General features: G+C 36.4%; 1 pseudogene; it reads left to right on the top strand.

Annotated features, from left to right (window-relative positions):
- The window catches only part of LOC103747777, a 26,339-nt pseudogene that overhangs the window by 16,779 nt on the left and 967 nt on the right, over positions 1-8,593 (top strand).

Raw genomic sequence — 8,593 nt, 5'->3', positions numbered from 1 at the left:
TTATTTTGATATATCACAGTGAAAGATTTATCGTCCTCTTTTTTTTAAAAAAAAAAAAAAAAAAAAAAAAAAAAAAAAAAAAAAAAAAAAAACTCATGTTCCCGTACACCACTCATCAAACAAGCTCTCTCTGCAAAAGATGGAGGTTTCTGCAGAACCCCACAACTGGTCAGACGCAGGGAATATACATCTGAGAGACGTCCAGTCCTAGGTGACATAACTACAGTGAAGCCTCTACACCTAAGACTCATGTAACAAAGTAGAATGGGTGGGGGGATGGTACAGAAAAATCTAGTACATCCTTCAACTTCACCAGTGAAGCTTCCTTATACAACAGTGTGTGATACACACAAAGGCTACAACTTGTCAGCTTTTAAACAATAAGAGACTGCAGAGTGTGTCCCTGGATAGGGCTCCTATGTCAAACTTCTTTCACCCATGACACAGAGAGCATTGAAGAAGAGGGATAGAAAGATTGTGTGAGCCAGGTTTGGTCCACGAATATAAGGAAACAGAAGCTTTCAGGCCACTGGAAGCTTGCATATGTGAACTCATGGCCATGGTGGCATCAAGCACAGAACCCATGCCAACTCAATCAGACATGGATGCAGAGGGATCAAGGGAAATGGGTTGGTCCTAATCTGGAAACTATTGGAGACCGATTACTATTGGGTGAGGGAGAGTAGGCCTTACCAACTATCTCTAGATAGGCTGAGTAGATTCCAGGGGATGAACTTGCACTGAAGGACATCTGGGTACAAATGCTTGACTGGATAGAACTTAACACATATGTTACAATACATGAGGTCCGGTGAGGAGGGGGTTGATGGGGGAGGCAGTCTGAACTTGATTAAAATCTGTTGTGAAAAATGTACAAAAGTGCATTAATTTTTCCGGTTTTGTTTTAATTATTTATTTAATAACTACATGATTAGAACAAGCATTTCATTACAGCATTAACATGTTCAATAACAATTTCCAGAGCAAAGATGCATCTCCTTCAAAATTGGCTATAAATTTTTAGGTTCACAGTTGAATTAATACAGTTATACAATATTGAACTCAGTGTAAACCCTGTAAGACATAAAATTGAATGATGTTTTAATCTTTAGAAAAGATCTGCATTTCATTTAAAAATATACTGTTTCATACAGAAAAACTCATTTTAAAAATTTTATTATTTTCATTTTAAGTGTATGCATGTTTTCCCTGCATGTAGGTAAGTGCACCCATGTCGTGCTCATTTTTAATGCTGTGAACGCTTAGCCGTTTGCACGTGTCTCTAATCTCTATGTATCTCATTATCACTAGTCCCAATTGGTCAGCTCCTTGGCACCTGAGTATAGATGTATAGTCATCAAGTAGATTTCAATGTTAATATTTTTCACCTCTTCTAATTAACATGAAGCAAATTTTTATGCTTCCTCCTTAAATATAACCCCCCCTTTTTTATTTTTGGTTTGTTGATTTCTTTGTGTGTATTTCATAGAGAACATACCAAACAATCTTAGTCATCTATATACCCATATCCCAAATGGCACCCTCCGTAGCCCACCCCCACCCCCATTGGAGCCCATATACTCTGTCATCCCTGATGCTGTCCACTGTGTTGTTGGCACCCCAGTGCTTTTCCATCTGCTGAATCTAGTCAGCCTTTCTAGAGTTCCTTGTTTTAGGAAGGTCAGCTCTTCCTGATCTAGCAGCAATGAGCTGCTGTTAGACATCCAATAAGTTTAGTTACACCAGTCTGATACTTTCAATTACCATGTGCTATGTAGATAAGGCTTGGGTGAAAAATCAAATATTCTCAGATAAACCTTGACTAGATATATGATTTGTTCCTTAGACTAGTTGACTAAACTATGACCATAGACATTTTAAGATTATGTTTATATTATTTTTGTCTCATCCTTTATATATATAACAAACCTAAGCAGACCCTTATCCCTTTCTTAGGCTTTCTCATTTTTTTTCTATTTTGGAAAATATGTCCATTCCCATAGCCTTTTAACATCTTTTACATTCTCATTTTCTTTTTTAAAAATAATTATGGTACACAATAGCATTAACAAATTTTCCATCTGTTGTGAGACTTCTTTTCCTGGGGATGCTAAGCAATGCTTATTTTCTTTTAAGGTTCTAGAGTCAAGCCAATGTTTCATTAAAGTTTTACTGGGAACCAATGAATTTATTGAGCTTACTTACCGAGATAAGTGAGCTGTTGCTAAGGTGTATGTATGACCTGGGGGTATGCACACTGGAAAGCCTTTACCCAGCAGGAGTCATGTCTTCTTTTTCTAGCCTTCCCTAGATTGTATATTTTAGCGGTCCCCAAATCCAGGAGGCCATGAGTGATTAAGGCTAAATTACATACAGTTGGCTGAGAAGAGTGGCTGGATAATCTGGCGAGGGTCAAATGACCCTGCTTGGCCCTCCTTTAATGAATGAGCACAACTACCAACAAGCCCAATTGTGACCATGTTTAGAAATCAGACTCAGCTGAACTCGTGATGTTGGTAGTTATTTCATGCAGAAGGGATTGCTGTACAGCATCATCTTATTAAAAGAACCTGGAATTTAAAAGGATTTGGTGCTAGGAGCCAAATATGAGGGAGAACATATGTCATTTGTTTTTTTTTTGTTTTTTTTTTTTTGAGTCTGTTACTTCACTTAGTGTAACAATTTCTAGATCCATCCATTTACCTGCAAATTTCATTGTTTCACCTTTCTTTATTACTGAATAGAACTAACTCCATTGCGTAAATATACCACTTTTTCATTAGCCACTCCAGTTGAGGGGCACTTAGGTTGCTTCCATCTCTTAGCTACTATGAAAAGAGCAGCAAAAAACATGGTTCTACAGTAGGATGAATCCTTTGGGTATATGCCAAGGAGTGGTATAACCAGGTCATATGGGAGGTTCATTTTTACTTTTTTAAGAGTTCTCCACACTGTTTTCCATAGGTGTTGCACGAATTTGCAATCCCACCAGCAGTAAATGAACTTTCCCCTGTCTCCACATCTTTGCCAGCATTTACTATCATTGGTTCTCTTTATCCTAGCCAGTCTGATTTGGGTAAGGTGATACATTAGGTTGGTTTTAATTTGCATTTCCCTATTATGCTGAACATTTTTTGAGTTGTTTCTTAGCTATCTTTATTTCTTCCTTTAAGAACTCTCTAGATCTTTAGCTCATCTTTTAATTCGGTTATTTGGTTTCTCATTTCTTTGTGTTTTGAGTTCTTTATATATTCTGGATGTTAAACCTCTGTCAGATGCGTCACTGGTGAACATTTTTTTTTCATTCTGTGGGTTTTCTCTTCACTTCTTTGATTGTTTAATTTGCTGCACAGAAGCTTTTTAGTTTAATGATGTTCCATTCATTGATTGCTGACCTTAATTCCTAAGCAACTTCTGTCTTATTTAGAAAGCCTTTCCTACACATATATCTTATAAGTTACTGCCAAAACTTTCTTTTAATAGTTTCGGGGTTTCCAGGTTCATACTGAGGTCTTTGATCCATTTGGAAATGACTTTTGTGCAAGGTGAAAGATAAGGATCTAGTTTCATTCTTCTACAGGGGGAGATTCAGTTTTGCCAACACCATTTTTTGAAGATGCTGTGTTTCCTCCATTGTGTGTTCTTGGCACCTTTGGTATATCAGGTGGCTGAAACTGCATGTAATCTGGTTTGGGTCTTCAATAATGTTCCATTGATCTATGTGTCTATTTTTGTACCAGCACCATGCTGTCTTTATGACTATAGCTCTGTAGTATACTTACAGGTCTGGTACAGTAATCACCCCAGCTTTGCTCTTTGTGCTCAGGGTTGCTTTGGCTATTCTTGGTCTTTTGTGCTTCCATATGAATTTTAGGATTTTTTTTTATAATTCTGTGAAGTATGTCATGGGAATATTGATTGGGATTACATTAAATCTATGTATGGCTTTGGTAGGTGGTCATTTTCACAATATTAATTCTTCCAATCCATGAACATGGGAGGTCCTTCCGTCTCCTGGTGTCTTCCTCAATTTCTTTCTCTAACAATGTAAATTTTCATTGTAGAGATCTTTGGTGCCTTTGGTTAGATTTATTCCAATATATTTTATTTTTCTTTTGCAGCAATTGTGAATGGGAGCATTTCCCTGTATTCTTTCTCCAATTGCTTTTTGTAGGTTGATTTTACAACCTGCCACTATTCTGAAAGTGTTGATCAGTTCTAGGAGTTTTCTGGTGGAACTTTTGGAATCTCTTAGGTATGGTATCATATCATTAGCAAAAAGGGATAGTTTGACCTCTTCTTTTCCAATTAGTACTCCTTTAATTTCCTTCTCCTGTCTTACTGCTCTAGTAAGAGCTTCAAGCACTGTATTGAAAATGAGTGGAGATATTGGAAATCCTTGTCTAGTTCCTGAATTTAATGGGAATGCTTCCAGTTTTTCTCCATTTAGAATGATGTTGGCTGTGGCTTTGTTTTATAGAGCTTTAATTATGTTGAGGTGTGTTCCCTGCAGTCCAATTCCCTCTGGAACTTTGAACATAAATGCATGCTGAATTTTGTCAAAAGCTTTTTCTGCATCTGTTGAGATGAAATGTGGTTTCTGTCTTATAGTCCATTTATATGATTAATGACATTTACTTACTTGTGTATACTGAACCAGCTCTGCATCTCTGGGATAAAGCCTACTTGATCATGGGGAATGATTCTGTGATGTTTGTCTGTATACAGTTTGCAATATTTTATTGAGAAATTTTGCATCTATGTTCAGTAAGGATATGGGTCTATAGTTTTTTTGTTTTGGTTGTGTCTTTACCTGGTTTGGACAGTAGAGTGATGCTGGCTTCATAGAAGGAACTTGGGAGTTCTTCCTCTGTTTCTAAGTAGTATTGGTTGGTAGAATTCTGCTGTAAATCCATCTGGGCTGGGGCTTTTTTAAGTTGGGAAGGTTTGTATTACTGTTTCAATTTCTTTATATGTTATAGGCCTGCTTAAACTGTTAAGCTCTTCTTGGTTTAATTTTGGTGGTTCCCATGATTTCAGATATCCATCTGTGATTTTCACATTTAGTAGCGTATAGGTTTTTTAAAACATTCCTTTATAATGGTCTGGGTCTTTTAGGTGTCTCTTGTGATGTTTTCCCTTTCATCTCTAATTTTGTTGATTTGGATTTGCTCTTTCTTTCTTTTGGTTAACTGGGTTAAGAGTCTGTCTATTTTCTTTGCCTTTTCAAAAAACCAGCTCTTAGATTAATTGATTCTTTGTATTGTTTTATTTGTTTCTATTTTATTAATTTCTGCTCCGATTTTTGTTATTTCTTCTCTTCTGCTGGGTTTGGGCTTCATTTGTTCTTACCTTTCCAGTGTCTTGAGTTGCAGTGTTAGGTCATTTATTTGGGATCTTTCTAATTTTTTAATGTAGGCAGTTAGAGCTATGAACTTTCATCTTAGGACTGCTTTTGATGTGTCCCAGATGTTGTGTTTGTTGTATTCTCCTTTTCGTTGAATTCTAGGAATTCTTCTATTTCTTTCTTAATTTCTCCTTTGACCCATTCAAAGTTTAGGAGTGTGTTGTTCAATCGCCATGTTCATGTAGTGACTAGGGCTTTGTCCAGTGTTGACAAAGTTTTAACTTTATTGCATTGTGGTCCTATAGAGAATGGAATTATTTCATTTTTTTAATATTTTTTGAGGTTTATTTTGTGGCCCAATATGTGGTCAATTTTTGAAAAAAAGTTCCATCAGGTGCTGAGTAGAAATTTTATTCTTTGGTGCTTGGGTGGAATATTTAAAAGATGTCTGTGACATCCATGTGGTGTATGATTTCATTTAATTCATATGTCTCTCTGTTTATTCTTTGTCCAGTTGACCTGTCTAATGGAAACAGTGGGGTACTGAAGTCCCTTACTATTACTGAGTTGGGCTTAATCTGTATTTTAAGTCAGGTGCTGAGTAGAAATTTTATTCTTTGGTGCTTGGGTGGAATATTTAAAAGATGTCTGTGACATCCATGTGGTGTATGATTTCATTTAATTCATATGTCTCTCTGTTTATTCTTTGTCCAGTTGACCTGTCTAATGGAAACAGTGGGGTACTGAAGTCCCTTACTATTACTGAGTTGGGCTTAATCTGTATTTTAAGGTCCTGTAGTGTTGTTTTTATGAATTTGGGTGCACCAGAGTTTGGTGCATATATGTTAAGGATTTTAATATCTTCTTAGTGTTCCTTTGATCAGAATGAAGTGACCCTCCTTATCTCTTCTGATTAGTTTTACTTTGAAGTCTATTTTGTCAGATACTAGATTTGCAACCCCTGCTTGTTTCTTAGTGTCATTTGCTTGGGATATTTTCCATCCTTTTACCTTAAGGTAGTGCCTGTCCTTGAAAGTGAGATGGGTTTCTTCAGACAGCAAAGAGATGGGTTTGGTTTCTTAATCCATTCACTTAGTCTGTGTCTTTTGAATGGGGAGTTCAGTCCATTGATATTTAAGGTTATTATTGAAAGATGTTCATTGGCAGCCATAATTTTGATTGCTGTTTGTGCACTCTAATTTTGTGTTTCCTCAATTATACCTTTATTTATTTCCTTTTGTTGCCCTGGGCAATAGTTGTTTCTCTCTCTGCTCTCCGTATTGCTTCAAGTATTCTTTGAAAGGCTGATTTTGTGGACATATATTCTTTCAGGCTATTCATGTAATGGAAGATTTTTCTTTCCCCCTCAAGTATAATAGACATTTTTGCTGGTTAAAGTGTTCTGTGCTGGCATCTATTGTCATGTAGAACTGGAAATACTTTGGTCCAGGCTCTTCTGGCTTTCATAGTTTGTGTGATAAGTCAGGTGTAATTCTGATGGGTTTTCCTTTGTATGTGACTTATTTTTCTTTTGCTGCTTTCAGTATTCTCTCTTTGTTCTATACATTTAGTGTTCTTACTATGATATGTTGTGGGGAGTTTCTTTTCTGATCCTGACTATTTGGTGTTCTATGTGCTTCCTGTATTTGTATGGGGCTGTTTTTCCTTAGTTTTGGAAAATTCTCTTTTACAATCCTAAGATCTGGTCAACACCATTAACCTGAAATTATTCTCCTTCCTCTATTCCTATGATCTGCAGATTTGATCTTTACATGGTGCCCCACAGATCTTGCATATTCCATTTCTGTGTTTTAAAATTTTTTTCTGTAATCTTTGCTTGAATGGTCAAATTCTTCAACTTTATCCTCTAGTGTTGATATTCTGTTTTCCATTTCATTCATTCTAGTGATGAGGTTTTTGCCTGTTGTTTCAAGTTGGCTTACTGAGTTTTGCACTTCCTTCTTCATTTCTGCCTGAGTTTTCTTCAATGTTTCTCTCTCTTTTGTGAATTCATTCAGAAGTTTAACCTATTTCCTTTTAAGTATTTTATTTGTTTGTTCATGTGTTCTTTAAATTCATTGAAGTCCTTGATCATGTTTATGATTGTTCTTAAATTCAGTGTCCTGGGTTATCTCTAAGGTTCTCCATCTTGAAATCTTCTACAGGATTGGTGGGGTTTGGTGGGGTCATAGCATTTTGGTTTTCCATTTTATTAGCCTGTCATTGTGATTTTGTCAGGTGAATATCTTTTGTTGTTATGACTCTGATATGAGAATTAAGTTGAAGTATGTTTCCGTTTGTATTATTGGTGTGCCTTGATCCTTTCTTTACTGGTTATGTAAAGCTTGTACAAGGTTCAGGTTCTCTCAGGTTTAATTTTGAGGGAACTGATGACTTCAGATCAGCTCTTCAGGAGAACCCACAGATGCCAAATTCAGGTTCCAGTCAGGTACACTCAGGCTTCCTTCACCACGTGGAGGCAGAATCCCAGGGCTCTCAGGCAGTTCCCAGCATTCTCAAGCCCTTACCAGAGAGGCCAGTGGGAGGCCAGAACTCAGCATTCTCTGGCGGTCTTCTGAGATCAGAGCTGCTACACCAATGGAGTCCGAACCTACCCTCTCAGTCTCTCTGCTAGGATCTCAGCCTTAGCTTACCAAAGCCAGATATGCTGATGTCAGGTTTCTTAGGTCTTTTTCAGATTCTAAGACTCTGTCTTTTATTTTTTTAGAGCCATTTATATTAAATGATTTGCACTTCTAAATAGGTTCTATACATCTTAGAGATATAAATCTTTCTAACAAACTCTTATCAGGTTTACAACCCAGTAATGCCCATCTCTAGGACATAGTGACTATATTTGAAATATGATCTTGAAGAAAGATATGTCCTTATATCCCAGCTTGGATGGAAGGTAGGAATCAAAGATCTGCCAATCCTTTACTTCAAATTGTAAAATTACTTCCTGCCAGAGATGTAAGAGAAAATTTACTTTTCCTTTGAATAAGACTATTCAGTCAAAACAAGTACTACCTAGTCCGCTCCCTTCTAGTATTGAGGATGTCTCTATTACTTTGTTTAGACTGAAAAAGTGTTTGTACTTGCCTTGTGCTTTCAACCTTATTAGTAAGGTGGTTGAATTCAAATAAAATTCACTCCTATCTGTTCTTCTTGTCCACTGTGTCTTTTAAACATTACCTTTTTTTTTTTTTTTTTTTTTTTTTTTCCTTTTTTAAATTTTTTATAATA

This window comes from Nannospalax galili, unplaced genomic scaffold (assembly GCF_000622305.1).
Source record: "Nannospalax galili isolate Female #2095 unplaced genomic scaffold, S.galili_v1.0 scaffold324, whole genome shotgun sequence".
Classification (NCBI taxonomy): domain Eukaryota; kingdom Metazoa; phylum Chordata; class Mammalia; order Rodentia; family Spalacidae; genus Nannospalax; species Nannospalax galili.
The sequence above is the reverse complement of the archived record's forward strand: the minus strand, read 5'-3'. Positions and strand labels throughout refer to the sequence as shown.